General features: G+C 39.8%; 1 pseudogene; it reads left to right on the top strand.

Moving 5' to 3' along the window:
* LOC102187375 lies at positions 785-16,133 on the top strand (annotated as a pseudogene).

Genomic DNA, 16,721 nt, shown 5'->3' with positions numbered 1-16,721 from the left:
ATAGATTTCTCAAGAGGTAGGTCAGGTGGTGTGGTATTTCCATATGTTTCAGAATTTTCCACAGTTTATTGTGATCCACACAGTGAAAGGCTTTGGCATAGTCAATAAAGCAGAAATAGATGTTTTTCCGGAACGCTCTTGCTTTTTCATTATTACTGTTATATTAGTAAGAATAACTCAAGTTTCTAATTGCTGCTCTACTCAGGAAGGACCAATTCAATTAGATTACTTTTGTCTTGATGATTGATAACTGGTTTCAGAAGGCATAGAAGTATTCAATATATTTGAGGAAGATTCCTATTCAAAACAGGCCTTTAAAGGTTATATTTTAAAACAATTGAGACAGTAGTGTATTTTCTCCAGTATCATGTGTGAAAGGGTGATAGCTAAATAATTTTAAAAAGAAATGTCTCACCATAAAATCAAATTATTGCAATTCTAAGTGATTATTCCCATAATTACTTACAGAACTTTTAAACACAGAGTCTGATCTTTCTGAAATCTCTCTCCAAGGAAGAAAATGGATTCTAGATTTCAACTTCTTGCTTTTTTCTTTCTTTCTTTCTTTTTTTTCTTTTTTTTCTTTTTTTGCTGTGCTGTGCAGTTTGTAGGATCTTAGCTTCCAGACCAAGGATGGAACCTGGGCCTGGAAGCAAAAACCCTGAGTTCCAACCACTGGACCATCAGGGAATTCCCTAGATTCCAACTTTCTCATCAAAACATTGAGTTAGCAACTATAACTTCCATTGCTTGCAGTGTCTAGAGAACATAACTAGGGCAAGGAATGGAGAGTCAATACGCTCTGGGTGCCGCCCAGTGTTTAGGTCTCCACGAAAATCCAACACCCATAGAGAAGCAGTAAGTTAATATAAGACCACTTTGCTCTCTAGGACCAAACCCCCAGGTCACTTCAGTCATTAAATTATGCTAAGAAAAAGATCAAGTGGAGACACAAGCAACAAGATTCAACCCTGCAGTGCTCGGACAGTTATGATTAACAAGGTGCCTTGACATTCTAGCTCACCCCCAACCACTAAGCGTCACCTTCTCTTAGAGCCAGTAAGTTTCCTCCTATCAAACAGCCATTGACAGCAGGGGGTGGAAAAGGCACTCATGGGTCAATGTAATATAACTATTTTACCCCATTCCTTATCAAAAAAGTTGTAAGACTATTTTACAAGATAAGAATGCTAATTAATTTTCTGTCTAAACGTCAAAAGTCTACATATTCTTTGACCCAGCAATTCAATTTCTAAGAATGCATAATAAAGAAACACTTGTATAGGCAGTATCAATATGTGCAAGAATATTTCCCACAGAACTGTCTGTAGTGTCAAAAGACTGAAAGATAGGACACTCATAGAATGGAATACCATAAACAAGGCAAATCTAAACGGACTGACAGGAAACAGTCTCCAAGATACACTGTGATGCTAAAGATACAATTTATAGAACACTATGCTATCATTTATACAGCAAGAGAGAGAGAATATACATGTACAAACGAAATCCAAGGGATACCCAAAACTGGTAATGCCGACTCCAAGAGGAAGGAGTGGAGGAGCACAAATGAGGTCAGGCAAAAGGAGGACCTCTCATGAATATACACTGTATACGGTTTTGCAATTTAAAATAATTTTGCCAAGTAAATGTATCGTTTATCTTTTAAAAACATACAGTTCATGCAGATTTACTCAGTTCCCCAACAAACACCTCAGGCACCTTCCATTTCTCCATGAACACTTTAGGGATATATCAGTTCTCTCTGATAAACCTTCAGCAGTGGATAACCAGAGATCTGAAGCTGTCGGTGGGCAGGCATATGTGGCCTTAAGCTTAACTTACTACTGTTTTGACCGAATACTGGAGTGGGTTGCCATGCCCTTCTCTGGGAGACCTTCTCAACCCAGGGATCGAAACTGGAACTCTTGCATTTTGGTGGATTCTTTACCATCTGAGCCACCAGGGAATCAAGACTCATTCATTCTTCCTTCTACCGCTTGGAACCTGCTGAAATTTCAATAGTTAACTTTCAGCCTCCTTTCTAGGAATTTTATAGACACTCTTAGTGACCAATGAAACAAAAAACAAAAATAACCCACACAAGATGACCTACTAGCAATAAGAACAAAGACAAGACTGAGAACCCTAATTTCCCAGTGTAAGTCTTTACTTGGAACTGATCTTATGCTAAACAGTGTAAGTTACTCTGACCTTAAATTAAAAATGGAAGAGGAATTAGACAACAAATACATTTTTATCATTGGCCAACTCTTTTATATTCCATTCTGATGATATAACAGTTTATAATTCATATTTGTTTTACTATGTCCATGATATTCTTGATGATACCTGGAGTACTCTTCATGTGTCTGCAGGGGCCAATAAACATTAATTGTTCAATACATGCTTATTAAATTATCAAAAGACTAATTGGCATTGGATGGCTGAGACAGCAAGGGTCTAGTTCTTCTGACTCCTTATATTCTGCACAAATGCTCCCTAACCAGCGAGACTCCCACGATAAAGATGACAACAATAATAAGGCAAAAGGCTTCCCTTTCAGCCTCAAACACTCCACTCTTTGAAGATGTCACTCCCTGTCTTCCTTATGTAAACAGGATTCATAAAGACAATGTCCTCCACTCAAACCAAGCCAGTATCCAACTTTCAACACTATGCAAGTCCTAAACTGTCTTAATCCAAAGTTAAATAACTAAGCTTATACTGTGTGTGTGTGTACTCAAAGTCACTCAGTTGTGTCCAACTCTTTGCGACCCCACGGACTGTAGCCCACCAGGCTCCTCTGTCCATGGGATTTTTCAGGCAAGAACACTGGAGTAGGTTGCCATTTCCTCCTCCTGGGCATATTCCCACCCCAGGGATTTAACCAGAGGCTCCTGCATTGGCAATTGGATTCTTTACCACTGAGCCACTTGGGAAGATAAATATTATCTTCAGCTACTCTAAGAACATTCCTCCTTGTGATATTGAAAAGTTGTTGCAGAATCACAAAAAGACACCAGGATTCTTGGCCTCCGGAGGAGAAGAATTCAATCTGGGGCCAGAGACGAGGCCTGATCGCTCAGAGCTTTTGTGTAATAAAGTTTTATTTAAGTATAAAGGAGATAGAGAAAGCTTCTGACATAGGCATCAGAAGGGGGCAGAAAGAGTACCCCCCTGCTAGTCTTCAGCTGGATGTTATGTAGTCACTAGTAGTTTGCTAATGGAAAAAAGCAATGTCTTAAAACTCAGAATGGCACCAGGCCCCTCAACCATAAGATCTATTTTGCAGTAATCTTGGCACCAGACGAGTCATCCTGAGCCATAAAACGATTGAGTTGAATCTTGTAGAAGAGCAGATTACCATACAAATAGTTCCATGTACATAGATTAGGGCAACAATATATGAGTATTACATACTGGTTTGTCAAGTAGGTTCTGAGCCATTAGGCAGAACCGCCTTGAAGACCGAGTCTGGGGTACATTAACATAGCTTAAGACAAACATTTCCATAAGAAGAATGCATTGGTTAACTCAAGGTTTGAGAATAGTTAATTTCAGGTGAAACCAGGTGTCATTATGGCAACATAGTATTTTAAGAGAAACTTCTTTTAAATTGTATAGAGAAGGGGAAACATATCGCTAGTTTGTTTCCTCCTGCCGCTTAAGAGAGAGATAAAAATGTCTGACGCTTGCAGCCTATTTCTTCCTTTTGGAGACCCCTGGACTTCCTGCCTGTTACCCTCTCATTATCTTTAGCTATCCTAAAAGTATTCCTCCTTGTGATAATGCTGGAATGCACTAGAAGTATCCCCTGTGAGAATGAAGGACTGATTACCCGTTTCGAGCGAGAAGGCTGTTGGCCTCAGGCATGAATTCTTACCACTTTCTCAGGCAGGCAACATCAAATAACTGATCTAGGTGGGAAGGTGAAGATTCACCCCTCTTACCTTAACCCAGGACAGCTCTGATGGTCAGCTCAGCCTGTATCCTACATCACAGCTCAACTTCTCCTATGCAGACTGCTTCCTTCCCCTTCTTTAGTGTTTATCTTAAGATCATCTCCTAATAAGACTGCCTCCATCTCAAAGTTGGTTTCCCTTCTTACACTTTCCTGCATCCAGTAATTAACATATCTGAAAAAGTGATCTGTATTCCTCTACTTAACACTCATTTTTCCATCCTTTTGTGATGCCCCCCCCAGAAATTACATTCTCATTAGCTAAATGAGATCATCACCAAGTAGAGTCAGAAAACCCACTAGCTCTTCAACTCTCTCCATCTTTGGAATGTGACACCATTCCTCTCACAACGCTTTCTTTGGCTTCCATTATTTTTCTTTCACTACTACTTTCACTTGGCACTTTCTTCCTCCTACTCCTCACATGTAGACATTACTTAGGTTCACTCCTTCGTCCTCTTCTAATTTTAAACAACCTGTCTGCAGTTTCAGTGTAATAACACTGAGGACCCAATCAGCATTAGAGACATTCGTGGGGCAGTGAGAGTAAAAACGGCCTCTTAAGGGTAAAACAGACCTGGATTCCAGGTCAAGCCAACTGAGAAACTGTGGGTAAATCATCAAATCTTGTCGTTTCTTTACCTGAACTGAGTCTGACGCCAGCCTCACAAGGATGCTCCCTGTATTTCCGCTCCCCCAATGCACCGATGCTCCCTTCTCCTCCGTCTGTTCACATGCTGTGCCTCTGCTGCAGTGTTCGGGCTCTGCCCAGCCTCCATCTAGCTGATTCCTACTTACCACCGATGTCTCACTTTGCCTTTATAAAAAATAATTGTGTTTATTTATTTTATTTTTGGCTGTGCTGGGTCTTCTTTGCTGCACAGGCTTTTCTCTAGTGGCAGAGCTCAGGGACTTCTCTCCAGTTGCAGTGAGCAGGCTTCTTATTGTGGCGGCTTCCCTTGTTGCAGAGCATGGGCTCCAGAGCGCGTGGGCTCTGTAGTTGCAGCTCCCCAGATCTAGAGCACAGGCTCAACAGTTGTGGCTTATGGGCTTAGTTACTCCATGGTATGTGGGATCTATCCAGATCAGGGGTCAAACCCGTGTCCCCTGCATTGGCAGGTGGATTCTTATCCACTGTACCAGCAGGAAACTCCCTGATGTCTCACTTCAGATGTTCCTTCCTCTAGGGGGGACTTCCTAGAGGAAGTCCAAAAGACTGGACTCTGTGCTCCCAATGCAGGGGGCCCAGGTTGGATCCCTGGTCAGGAACTGGTTCCCACATGCCACAACTCAAAATCTTGCATGCTGCAACTAAGACCTGGGGCAGACAAATAAATAAATAAATAGATGTTTGTTCCTCCAAAAAGCCCTTTGTGACTCCAGTCTCTGAGTGAGATGTGTCTTCTAAGACACCTATACTCTATACTGTATTCTTCCCTTTCCCATAGCATGATCCCATGGAATTCTGATACCAAAACCAAACGAAGACGACACAAGGATTTCTGCACTTTTTAGCATACCATTAAAAAGACAAGCCATGGAGTAGGAAAACATACTTGCAAGTCACATATTTAATAATGACTTGCAAAGAATTCTCAACACTCAATAAGAAAATAACCCAATTTTAACATATTCAGGGAATTCCTTGGTGGTCCAGTGGTTAGGGTGCTGCACTTCCACTCCAGGGGGTGCAGGTTCAATCCTTGGTTGGGGAACTAAGATCCTACATGCCATGCAGCATAGGCAAAAACAATCATAATCATAATTAATAAAATGTTCAAGAGATTTGAACAAACACTGCAAATAAGATACATAGATGGCAAATAAGCCCATTGAAAGATGCTTGATATCATTAATTACCTGGGAGATGCAGATTAAAACTACAGTGAGGGACCACAAGACATTTTTTAGGATGGCTAAGATTAAAAGGCTGACCACACCAAGTGCAGGTGAGGATACAGAGCAACTCAATCTCTCATACACTGCTGGTGGTACAACCACTTTGGAGAGCAGTTTGGCGGTTTCTTTAAAAGGTAAACATATACCTCCATGTGACTTATACATTCTACTCATAGGCATTTATCCAGAAGAAAGCATATATCCATACAGAGATTTGTACACTAATGTTCACAATAGCTTAATTAAAAAAAAAAAAACATTTATTTTTTTTGACCGCATTCAGTCTTAGCATGGTGCACAGGATCTTTGTTGCAGCACACTGGATCTTTCCTTGCGGTTCATGGACTCTCTAGCTGTGGTTTGTGGGTTCCAGGCTCAGTAGTTGTGGCATGCAGGCTTAGTTACTCTGTAGTACATGGGATCTTAGTTCCCTGACCAAAGATCAAACCTGATTCCACTGCATTGCAAGGTGGATTCTTAACCCCTGGACCACCAGGGAAGTCCCCATAGTAGCGTCATTTGTAATAGCCAAAAACTGTTAACAATCCAAATGTCCATCAACAGGTGAATGGATAAACAAACTGTTTTAGATCCATACAAAGGAATACTACCCAGGAGGAAAATCAACAGATGCATGCAACAATATGGATGACTCTCAATTATGCTAAATGAAAGAAGCCAGAGGGGAAAAAAAGTAGATATTGTATGATTCCATTAACATTAAATTATGGGAAATGCAAACTAATCTCTAGCAACAGAAAACAGATCAGTGGTGGCCCAGGAGCAGGGCAGACAGGAAAAAGGGATTACCAAGAGGCAAGAGGTATTTGAGGGAGGTGATAGGTATATTCATTACTTTGACCAAAGCAATGATTTCATGGGTGTGTACATGCATGAAAACTTAACCAAACTAGACAGCTTAAATGTGTGTAGTTTATTGTATGTCACGTCTACCTCAAGAAAGCTGTTAAGATGGAATATATATTTATAAAATATGTGTGGGTATAACAAATAATAATGGCTTACCTGGTGGCTCAGTCTGTGAACAATCTGCCTGCAAAGCTGGAGACCCTGGCTCCATCCCTGGGTAGGGAAGATCCTCCAGAGAAGGAAATGGCAACCCACTGCAGTATTCTTGCTTGCTAAATCCCATGGACAGAGGAGCCTGGAGGGCTACAGTCCATGGAGTCACAAGAGTCAGACACAACTTAGCAACTAAACCATGATAACAAATAATAAAACAACAGAACATTCTCTGTACCCATCACCTGGTTTAAAAAAGTAAATATCATTATTTTTGAAAATTTCTGTATTCCCTGATCACCCAAAACCTCAGGCTTTCTTGTTTAAAATAGAGGGGTATCTGGAAACATTTTCTGAATACTCTAGGTTCCCAAAAGTGATTATTCTAGGGAGTATTTTTTTATGTAAATAAGCTCAATAATGTAGTACAGTGCATGTAAGCATGTTAAGTCATTTCAGTAGTGTCCTTCTCTTTATGACCCTATGGACTGTAGCCTGCCAAGTTTCTCTGCCTATGGGATTCTCCAGGCAAGAATACTGGAATGGGATCTACCTGACCCAGGTATCGAACCCTCCTCTCTTAAGTCTATCTGGCATTAGTGGGCAGGTACTTTACCACTAGCACCACCTGGGGAGCCCCTGAACTGAAGCTGTGTGGCACAGTTTGAAGGTGAAACTTGCCCTTTAAAAGACGGGTGGCCAAAAACAGTGATTTAAAAATAATCCCATTGTGGAGTTATGAACACCTGAGTGCCTCTGCTGAGAATGCAAAAGGGAAAGGTCTTACCAACTGTGACCAGATGGGCAAGTGCTTGCACTTAAAAAAAAAAAAAAAAAACACGAGGCAGAAGTGGGCGAGATGGAAAGGAAGTAGGCAGGGGCATGTAGTAATAACTGGGCCTTGGCATGGGCTTACTGGTGTGGGTTTTAGCCAGGCTCCACCCACAGATCGTTTTCTTAGGAGAGGTCACTCACAGATAAGCTGTGAGTACACACACTCCGCATTTGAAACTGCAGTAGTAGTCTCTAAGCAGGAATAGGGGGCTGTAATCAGCTTTCCTTCTAAGGAAAAGCTGGGAACTTTCTCATTTCACTTCATGAAAAGTAAGCCATGAGGCAACTTCTGCCAAACATCTATTAATTGGATGAAATAGGTCTCTTGCCCGAGATTTGACTTCAGCTGCGTATTTCCAGTACAGCCAGTTCTTTACTCTGCAGCTGATTGGCTCTGGAGTGTGGCCAGATACCTGCTTCCCCCAGTTAAAGAAGTCGGATCTCTAACTGTTGATCTGTTCTCTTCTGAGTGATGGCACTAACCATTTTATTCTCCGGCTGGCCGTCTGCATCCTGGCATTTCCCATGTACCTGCTGGACTTTCTGGGCTTGTGGAACTGGATAGGCAAACAGGAGTTCCCCTACTTCCTGGAGAGGTTCACTGTGATGTACAACGAACAGATGGAGAGCAAGAAGCAGGAGCTCTTCAGCAACCTGCGGGAGTTCACGGGCCCCTCCAGGAAGCTCTCCCGGCTGGAGCTGGGCTGTGGCACGGGGGCCAACTTCAAGCTCTACCTCCCCTGGATGCCAGGTGACCTGTGTTGATCCCAACCCCAACTTTGAGAAGTTCTTGATCAAGTGCATTGCCCAGGCTGACACCTGCAGTTTGAGCCCTTCTAATGGCTGCTGGGGAGAACATGCACCAGGTGGCCACAGGCTCCACGGATGTGGTGGTCTGCACCCTGGTGATCTGCTCGGTGAAGAACCAGGAGCAGATCCTCCAGGAAGTGTGCCGAGTGCTGAGGCCAGTGAATGTGGGTTGAGGAGGGCTGCTTAGTAGCAACCATTATCACCAAGGACAGCCCTCCCAATTTTAGTAGATCAAACACCGTAACATAAAAGTAAAGCTCCTGGAAAAGATATTGTTGAGTTTTTCAAAAAAGTCTCAGCGTGCAGAAGACGCTATAAAGGAAAAGACTGATAATACACATATAAATACATAAATAAATAAAATTTTATAACTCGTGCAGGGAAAAGGACTATAAACAAACTGAAAGTACAAAAATTTGTAAAAATATTTGCCAAGGATGATAGATAATGGGTTAACTTCCTTCATATTAAGACATTACAAATCAACAAGATAACAGGATTCTTAAATCAACTGTTTTTAAAAGAGAAAAAGAAGCAAATTACTTGAACAGAAATACAAATAAAGATAGCTAATATATGATTTAAATGTTTAGTCTTGCAATTAAAGAACAAATTAAAGCAAGATATTTTAAGGAATGAATATAACAAAACAGAAGTGTATTCACAGATACAGAGAACAAACCATTGGTTACCAGCTGGGAGAGGGTAGAGGGACAAGACAGGAGTGAGGGATTAAGAGATACAAACTACTATGTATAAAATAAATAAGCAATAAGGATATATTCTACAACACAGGGAAATATAGCCATTATTTTGTAATAACTTTAAATGGAGTATAACCTATAAAAATTCTGAATCACTATGTTGTATACCTGAAACTAATATTATAAATCAACTATACTTTAATTAAAAAGAAAGTAAAGCAAGATGCTATTTTACCTACTATTCTGTCAGAGACTTTTAAGTTCAATATGGTGTTGGGATGGGTTTGGAGGACTGGATACCCTAGTTGGAGGAAGTGTCCTCTCTGGAGTGCTATTTAATAGTATTAAATTTTCAAGTACACTTACCCCTTCATCCAACAGGAATTTATCCTATAACTATACTGTATAAATGTGCAAAAACTCATTCATATGTGAAAATATTCATTGTAGTATTTGAAATACTGCAAGTTGGAAATAACTTAAACATCCATCAATTGGAGGCTGTTATGTAAACTGTCACACAGTATAAAGGATATCTGTGCATCTGTTAAAAAGAACAAGGAAGAGTTACCTATGGTGACGAAAAAAATCCTCGAGATGTTGTTCATTTAAAAGGCAATGAAAACAGTATACTATGTAGAGTACAAGTCCATTTGTGTGTGGGGGTGTAGAATATACCTATATAAGTATTTATGTTAATGAGAATGGTAAACAAGAAATTATAAACAGTGGTTACCTCTTGGGAGAAGGGGGCAACAGAGAATGACATGGTTGGATAGCATCACTGACTCAATGGACATGAGTTTGAGCAAACTCAGGGAGATAGTGATGAACAGAGATCTGTGATGCAGTCCATGGGATCGCAAAGAGTAGGACATGACTTAGCAACTGAACAATAACAACAAGCTCTTGGGAAAGGAATCGGATAAGGGGTAAGAATTACTTTACATTTTACATCTATCTGTATACTTTGAAATTCTTTATACCCATATGTAATTTTCACATATTACCTTTATTGTTTGCTTAAAAACTAGTCTTAAAGTTTTATTCTAAATACAAGTGAACATACATAAAATATGAGCACCTTAACATTTGAATTTACTACTCTAGGGGAAAAGGATGTTCTGCAATCCCCAGTGTTTTTTCCAACAGAGAAATTCCTCAAGAAGAAAAGGACTTGAAGACCATGTTTCGAGGCAATAATATACAGTTGTCCCTAGTATGCCTGGGGGTCCCTCCCTGCCCCCACCACAGATACCAAAATCAACACAAGCCCAAGTCCCTTATATAAAATGGTGTGGTGTCCGTGTATAACTTATATGGACATACCCCCACATACATTAACTCATCTCTAGATTACATATAATACCTAACACAATGTAAATGCTATGTAAACAGTTTCTAGCATGTGGCAAATTCAAGTTTGGCCTTTATTGAACTTTTTGGATTTTTATCCCAGTATTTTCAATCTGTGGTTGGTTGAATCTGAGAATGTGGAACCTGTGGATATCAAGGGCCGACTACAATTTTGGCTCAAGGGCAGGCCAATATCAAAACTGTAACCGAAAAAGCTCTGATCCTCAAATTCTTATGTCCCAAGATTGGGCATTAACTGGCACAATTAGGAGATGGTTTGCTTACAGCGTTGCTAATCTCACAACTTCTCGGCAAAGCAAATAATCATCTCAGGTTTAAGCACTGAGAATGCTCTTAGGGGATCATATTCTTCCTTAGCTCCTACAAAGCACCCACTCACTGCTTAATAGAACCAGGGACTTTCCTACATTTTCATTCAGCCCTCACACAGTCCTTAACACAGGTATTGTCTTCATGTTGGGCTGGGAAAACAGACCCAGGGAGGTTAAGAAACTTGTCCCACGATACACGGCCAGCAGATCTGACTTTAATGCACATATTCTTATCATTTCACCACAGTGCTTATCACTGAGGCTTTGTATTGCTCTGATTTCAACACTTTTGCTGCAAAACCACTTTTTTTTTGTTTTGCAAAACTACTTTTGCTGGCTATTCTTCCGGTGACCATCCCCTAACACTGGAGTTCCTTTTTGGCTCTAATTTTGCTATATACACCTGTGTACTCTCACGTTCCCTGAGTTTTCAATGACCATGCACACAGATGGTTTCCAAATCTAAGTATCAGGCTCAGCTCTCTTCTAACCAAATCTTCATGTCCAGCTTTCTACCAGACAGTCACCTGAATGGGTAACATGCATCTCTCTAGCCTAACCTGTGTAACCCAGAGGGCATCACCAACCTCTCCAAATCTGGGTCTCCTCTTCCATTCTGTCCTCTTCTGTGGAGAAATTTTTTTTCCATCAGGAACTTTCAAGTTTTCCATTCCTGAACTCAGGTCTCATAGTTGCCCACAGAATTTGGGGGAACTCCCTCTCTAAACTCTGCCTGGGACAGCCAAGACTAGGAAAGCTAGATGAAGCTAAGGAGAACGGGACAGTCACCATGGCTTTCAGAGGTACTCATTAGTCCTTTTCTCCCTTCTTCCCCTGCCCTGCCGAGGTAGATAAGTAGAAAACTTCTGAAGACTCCTTAATAATGTGTAGAATCTACTGTATCCAGACTTGACCTATATTTATAAGGCTGTCCCAGATGAAAGCTTCATGGCAAACAGATGGAAAAACAATGGAAATAGTGACAGACTTTACTTTCTTGGGCTCCAAAATCACTGCAGATGGTGACTACAGCCATGAAATTAAAAGATGCTTGCTCCCTGGAAGAAAAGCTATGACAAACCTAGACAGCATATTTAAAAGCAGAGACATTACTTTGTTGAGAAAACTCTGTATAGTCAAAGCTATGGTTTTTCCAGTAGTCATGTGAGGATGTGAGGCTTGCACCATAAAGAAAGCCGAGTGCTGAAGAATTGATGCTTTTGAACTGTGGTGCTAGAAAAGACTCTTGAGAGTCCCTTGGATTGTAAGGAGATAAAACCAGTCAATCCTAAAGGAAATCAGTCCTGAATACTCTTTGGAAGGACTGATGCTGAAGTTGAAGCTACAATACTTTGGCCACCTGATGTGAAGAACTGACCCTTTAAAAAAGACCCTGATGCTGGAACAGACTGAAAGCAGGAGAAGGGGACAGAAGAGGATGAGACAGTTGGATGGCATCACTGACTGGATGGACAGGAGTTTGAACAAGCTCTGGGAGTTGGTGATGGACAGGGAAGCCTGGTGTGCTGCAGTCTATGGGGCTGAAAAGAGTCAGATATGACTGAGTGACTGAATTGAATGAACTGAGATGAAAGCAGCAGTTACTGCTATATGACAGTTATTTACACACAGCATCCACAGACTGAATAAAATACCATAGACAAAATATCATGAACTGCTTGTAGATAGTCAATGGGAATTTGCTGTATGACGCAAGAATTCAACCTGGTGCTCTGTGACAACCTAAAGGAGTGGGATGGGGTGGAAGATGGGAGGGAAGTTCAAGAGGGAGGAGACATATGTATACCCATGGCTGATTCATGTAAATGTACAGCAGAAACCAACACAATAATATAAAGCAATTATTCTCCAATTAAAAATAAATAAAGGGTGAGACAAATGGAGAGAGTAGCATGGATACATATAGAGTAACAAATGTAAGTAGACTGCCAATGGAAATTTGCTGTTTGGCCCAGGGAACTCTAACTGGGGCTCTGTAATAACCTAGAGGGGGTAGGAATGGGTGGGAGGTGGGATGGAGATTCAAGAAGGAGGGGACATATGTATACCTACGGTTAATTCATGTCGATGTATGACAGAAATCAAACCAACATAAAAAAATTTTAAAGAAAAAAGAAATTAAAAAAAGAAAAATATTATCATGAGTTAGTAACACTTTTAGATGGTTCAATAATTTTTATTTCAACAAGCCAAAACTTTGTGCTTTTTAAAATTTTGTCCCTATTCTTTTATTTTTTAAATTAATTTTTATTGAATATAGTTGCTTTACAATATTGTGTTAGTCTCTACCATACAGCAAAGTGAATCCCTTTTGGTCTTCCTTTCCATTCAGGTCACCACAGTGCATTAAGTAGTTCCCTGTGCCGTACAGTATGTTTTTCATTTGTAAGGTGACTCAATTTTTTAATTTAATCCTATCATTTACATTCTGTGACAATGGTACAAAACATAAAACATGGTTATTTAGCCTCAGGTAGTGCTTGGCATGGATTCAGACTCCCACAGGTTTGCAAAGCAGAGCCTAAGAACAATTTTCAGATGAATTTAAAGTTTAAAAAAACTGTAATGAAAAGGCAAACAACAAATGGGGGAAAAACATTTATAGCATACGAAGTCTAATTATACTAAAAGCTCTTACTAATCAGTAAGAAAAAAAAAACAGCCTATTAGAAAAGTGATAACAGACATTAAGAAACAAATTAGAAAAGAAAAAATCCAAACAACCAGTAACATTTAGTAAAAGATGTTAAGATTAAGATTAAAGATATGCATGTTATCAAAAATACCACATTATATATCAAATTGACAAAAAAGTATCAATATGCATTTATTGAAAATGGGCACTCACATCTATCTATTGCTGGTGTGAATGCAAACTGCTGCAACTTTTCCAGAGGGCAGTTTGACAACTGGGCTTCCTAGGTGGCTCAATGGTAAAGAATCTGCCTACCAATGCAGGAGACACCAATTCTATCCCTGGGTTGGGAAGATCCCTTGGAAAGGAAATTGCAACCCACTCCAGTATTCTTGCCTGGAAAATCCCATAGACAGAGGAGCCTGGCAGGCTATAGTGATGTGACTGGGCAACAGAACACACGTGCAATTTGACAACCTGTACCAACAGCTTTGAAAAGGCACATTTTTGGTTCAGCAATTCCACTTTTTAGCAAGTTACTTATTAGGAAATAATTTAGATGGTCATGAACACTGATGGATAAGGATGTTCACTGTAACAGTATTTACAGTAGTGAAAAACTGGAAATAGTCTAAATGAGAATGGTTAAATAGGAGATGGTAACTTTAGTGGTGTGAAATACTGTGTAGAGATTTTTTCTTTTTTTGTGTAAAGATTTTTTAAACCACGTTTTAGAATAATACTCAAAATCATAAAAATTACAAAATAGAATGTATATTCCAATCCTAGTATAGGGGAAAAATACATTTTTATATGGACTTCCCTTGTAGCTCAGTTGCTAAAGAACCTGCCTGCAATGCAGGAGACCCAGGTTTGATTCTTGGTTTGGGAAGATACCCTGGAGGAGGAGATGACAACCGACTCCAGTATTCTTGCCTGGAGAATCCCATGGACAGAGGAGCCTGGCGGGCTATATAGTCCATGGGGTTGCAAGAGTCTGACATGACTTAGCGAGTGAGCGAGTAATAGGCAGGAAGGCCAGGGGTCTCCAGATGGAGGAAACAGGCTGCAAGTGTCAGACATTTTTTGTCTCTCTTAAGCAGCAGGAGGAAACAAACTAGTGTTATATTTTTTTCCCTTCTCTATACAAACTTTAAAAAAGGTTTTTCTTAAAATTCTGTTTTACCATAAAGACACCTGGTTCCACCTGAACTTAACTTTTCTCAAACCTTGAGCTAATCAATGCATTTTTCTTATGGACATGTTTGGCTATGTTAACATACTATGCATTTGCCCTAGACTCTTATCTTCAAATCGGTGCTGCCTAAAGGCTCAGATTTAGGCACAGAACTAACTTGACAAACCAGTATGTTATACTCATACACTGTTCTCCTAATCTATGTTAATGAAACTATTTATTTGTATGGTAATCTGCCTTTCTTCAAGATCCATGTCTATCGTTTTATGGCCTGGGATGACTCACCTGGTGCCAACGTTATCTCAAAATGCATGTTATGGGTGAGGGGCCTGGTGCCATTCTCTGAGTTTTGAGACTTTCCATTCTTTAATTAGCAGACTGCTAGTAGCTATATAACATCCAGCTAAAGACTAGCAGTGGGGTACTCTTTCTGCCCCTTTCTGATATTTATGTCAGAAGCTTTCTCTATCTCTTTTATACTTTAATAAAACTTTATTACACAAAAGCTCTGAGGGATCAAGCCTCGTCTCTGGCCCCAGATTGAATTCTTCTCTTCCGGAGGCCAAGAATCTTGGCGTCTTTTGTGGTTTAGCAACAACCTTTCACAAGTAAACCATCACTACCACATTTTCATTGAAAAGTACACACAAAATCTTAACAGTAGTTATCTTGAGGAGATGACTATTTTTCTCTGTAAATTTTTTTTCTATTTTCTAAATTTTCTAAAATAAACATATTGGTGGGACAGTATTACAAGCCTCTGGAGTCAGACAACCCAAGTGAAAAACCTGGCTCTGACATAGGTTGTATGATGTCAGACAAGTTGTTTATTATCTATGTGACTCTGTTTCCTCATCTGTAAAAAACAGGAATGATAATAATATTTACCAAATAAGTGTACTGTGAGGATTAAGTAGGTTAACATGTGATAGACAGGTAATAAGGATAGGACCTTGAATACTTTAAATTGCTTTAAATTTTAGCTATTATCCATTACTCTATGAACAGAAAATATGGATTGAGAGCTCTGTATACAGTCTGACAGAAGATGACACTATTAACCACGTTATGGTAGTAAGTTTGGATTTCTCCATGTCTTCTCATGAAGTTGGCCTCTGGGGCCACTGAAATCTGACATTTAATCATCTGATGGATTTGTTTTCCTCAAACTAAAATCCTTGGTGTTCTTTTTCTTTCTCAGGGACAAGCTTTTTATTTCATGGAGCATGTATTAGTAAAAGTAACTTGGAGCAAATGTAATTGTGGTTTTCCATTTCTGAAATTTGCTATTAGATACTGGAATACATTCTTAAATAAATGTGGTTATGTTATACATCATTTTCATGTGCATTTCTCACTTTATGTTTTTTTGCTAATGATTTTTTTTCCAAACTTTAAATTTTTTATTTTGTATTGAAGTATAGCCAATAACAATGTTGTGGTAGTTTCAGGTGAACAGTGAAGGGACTCAGCCATCCATTCTCCTCCAACCCCACTCCCATCCAGACTGGCACAATATTAAGTAGAGTTCCATGTGCTATACAATGTGTCCTAGCTGGTTATCCATTTTGAATATAGCAGTGTGTACATGACCTTCCCAAACTCCCTAACTACCCCTTCCCCTCGACAACCATAAGTTCATTTTCTAAGTCTGTGAGTCTCTGTTCTGTAAGGAATTTCATGTGTATAATTTCTTTTTAGATTCCACTGAATAAGGGATGTCATACAGTATTTCTCCTTCTGTGTCTGACTGACTTCATTCAATATGACACCCTCTAGGTCCGTCCATGGCATTATTTCATTCTTTTAAATGGCTGAGGAATATTCCATTGTATATATGTACCATGTCTTCTTTATCCATTCCTCTCTCAATGGACACCTGGGTTGTTTCTCTGTCTTGGCTATTGTAAACAGTGCTGCAGTGAACACAGGGTGCATGTGACCT

Source organism: Capra hircus, chromosome 5 (assembly GCF_001704415.2).
Source record: "Capra hircus breed San Clemente chromosome 5, ASM170441v1, whole genome shotgun sequence".
NCBI lineage: Eukaryota > Metazoa > Chordata > Mammalia > Artiodactyla > Bovidae > Capra > Capra hircus.
The sequence above is the reverse complement of the archived record's forward strand: the minus strand, read 5'-3'. Positions and strand labels throughout refer to the sequence as shown.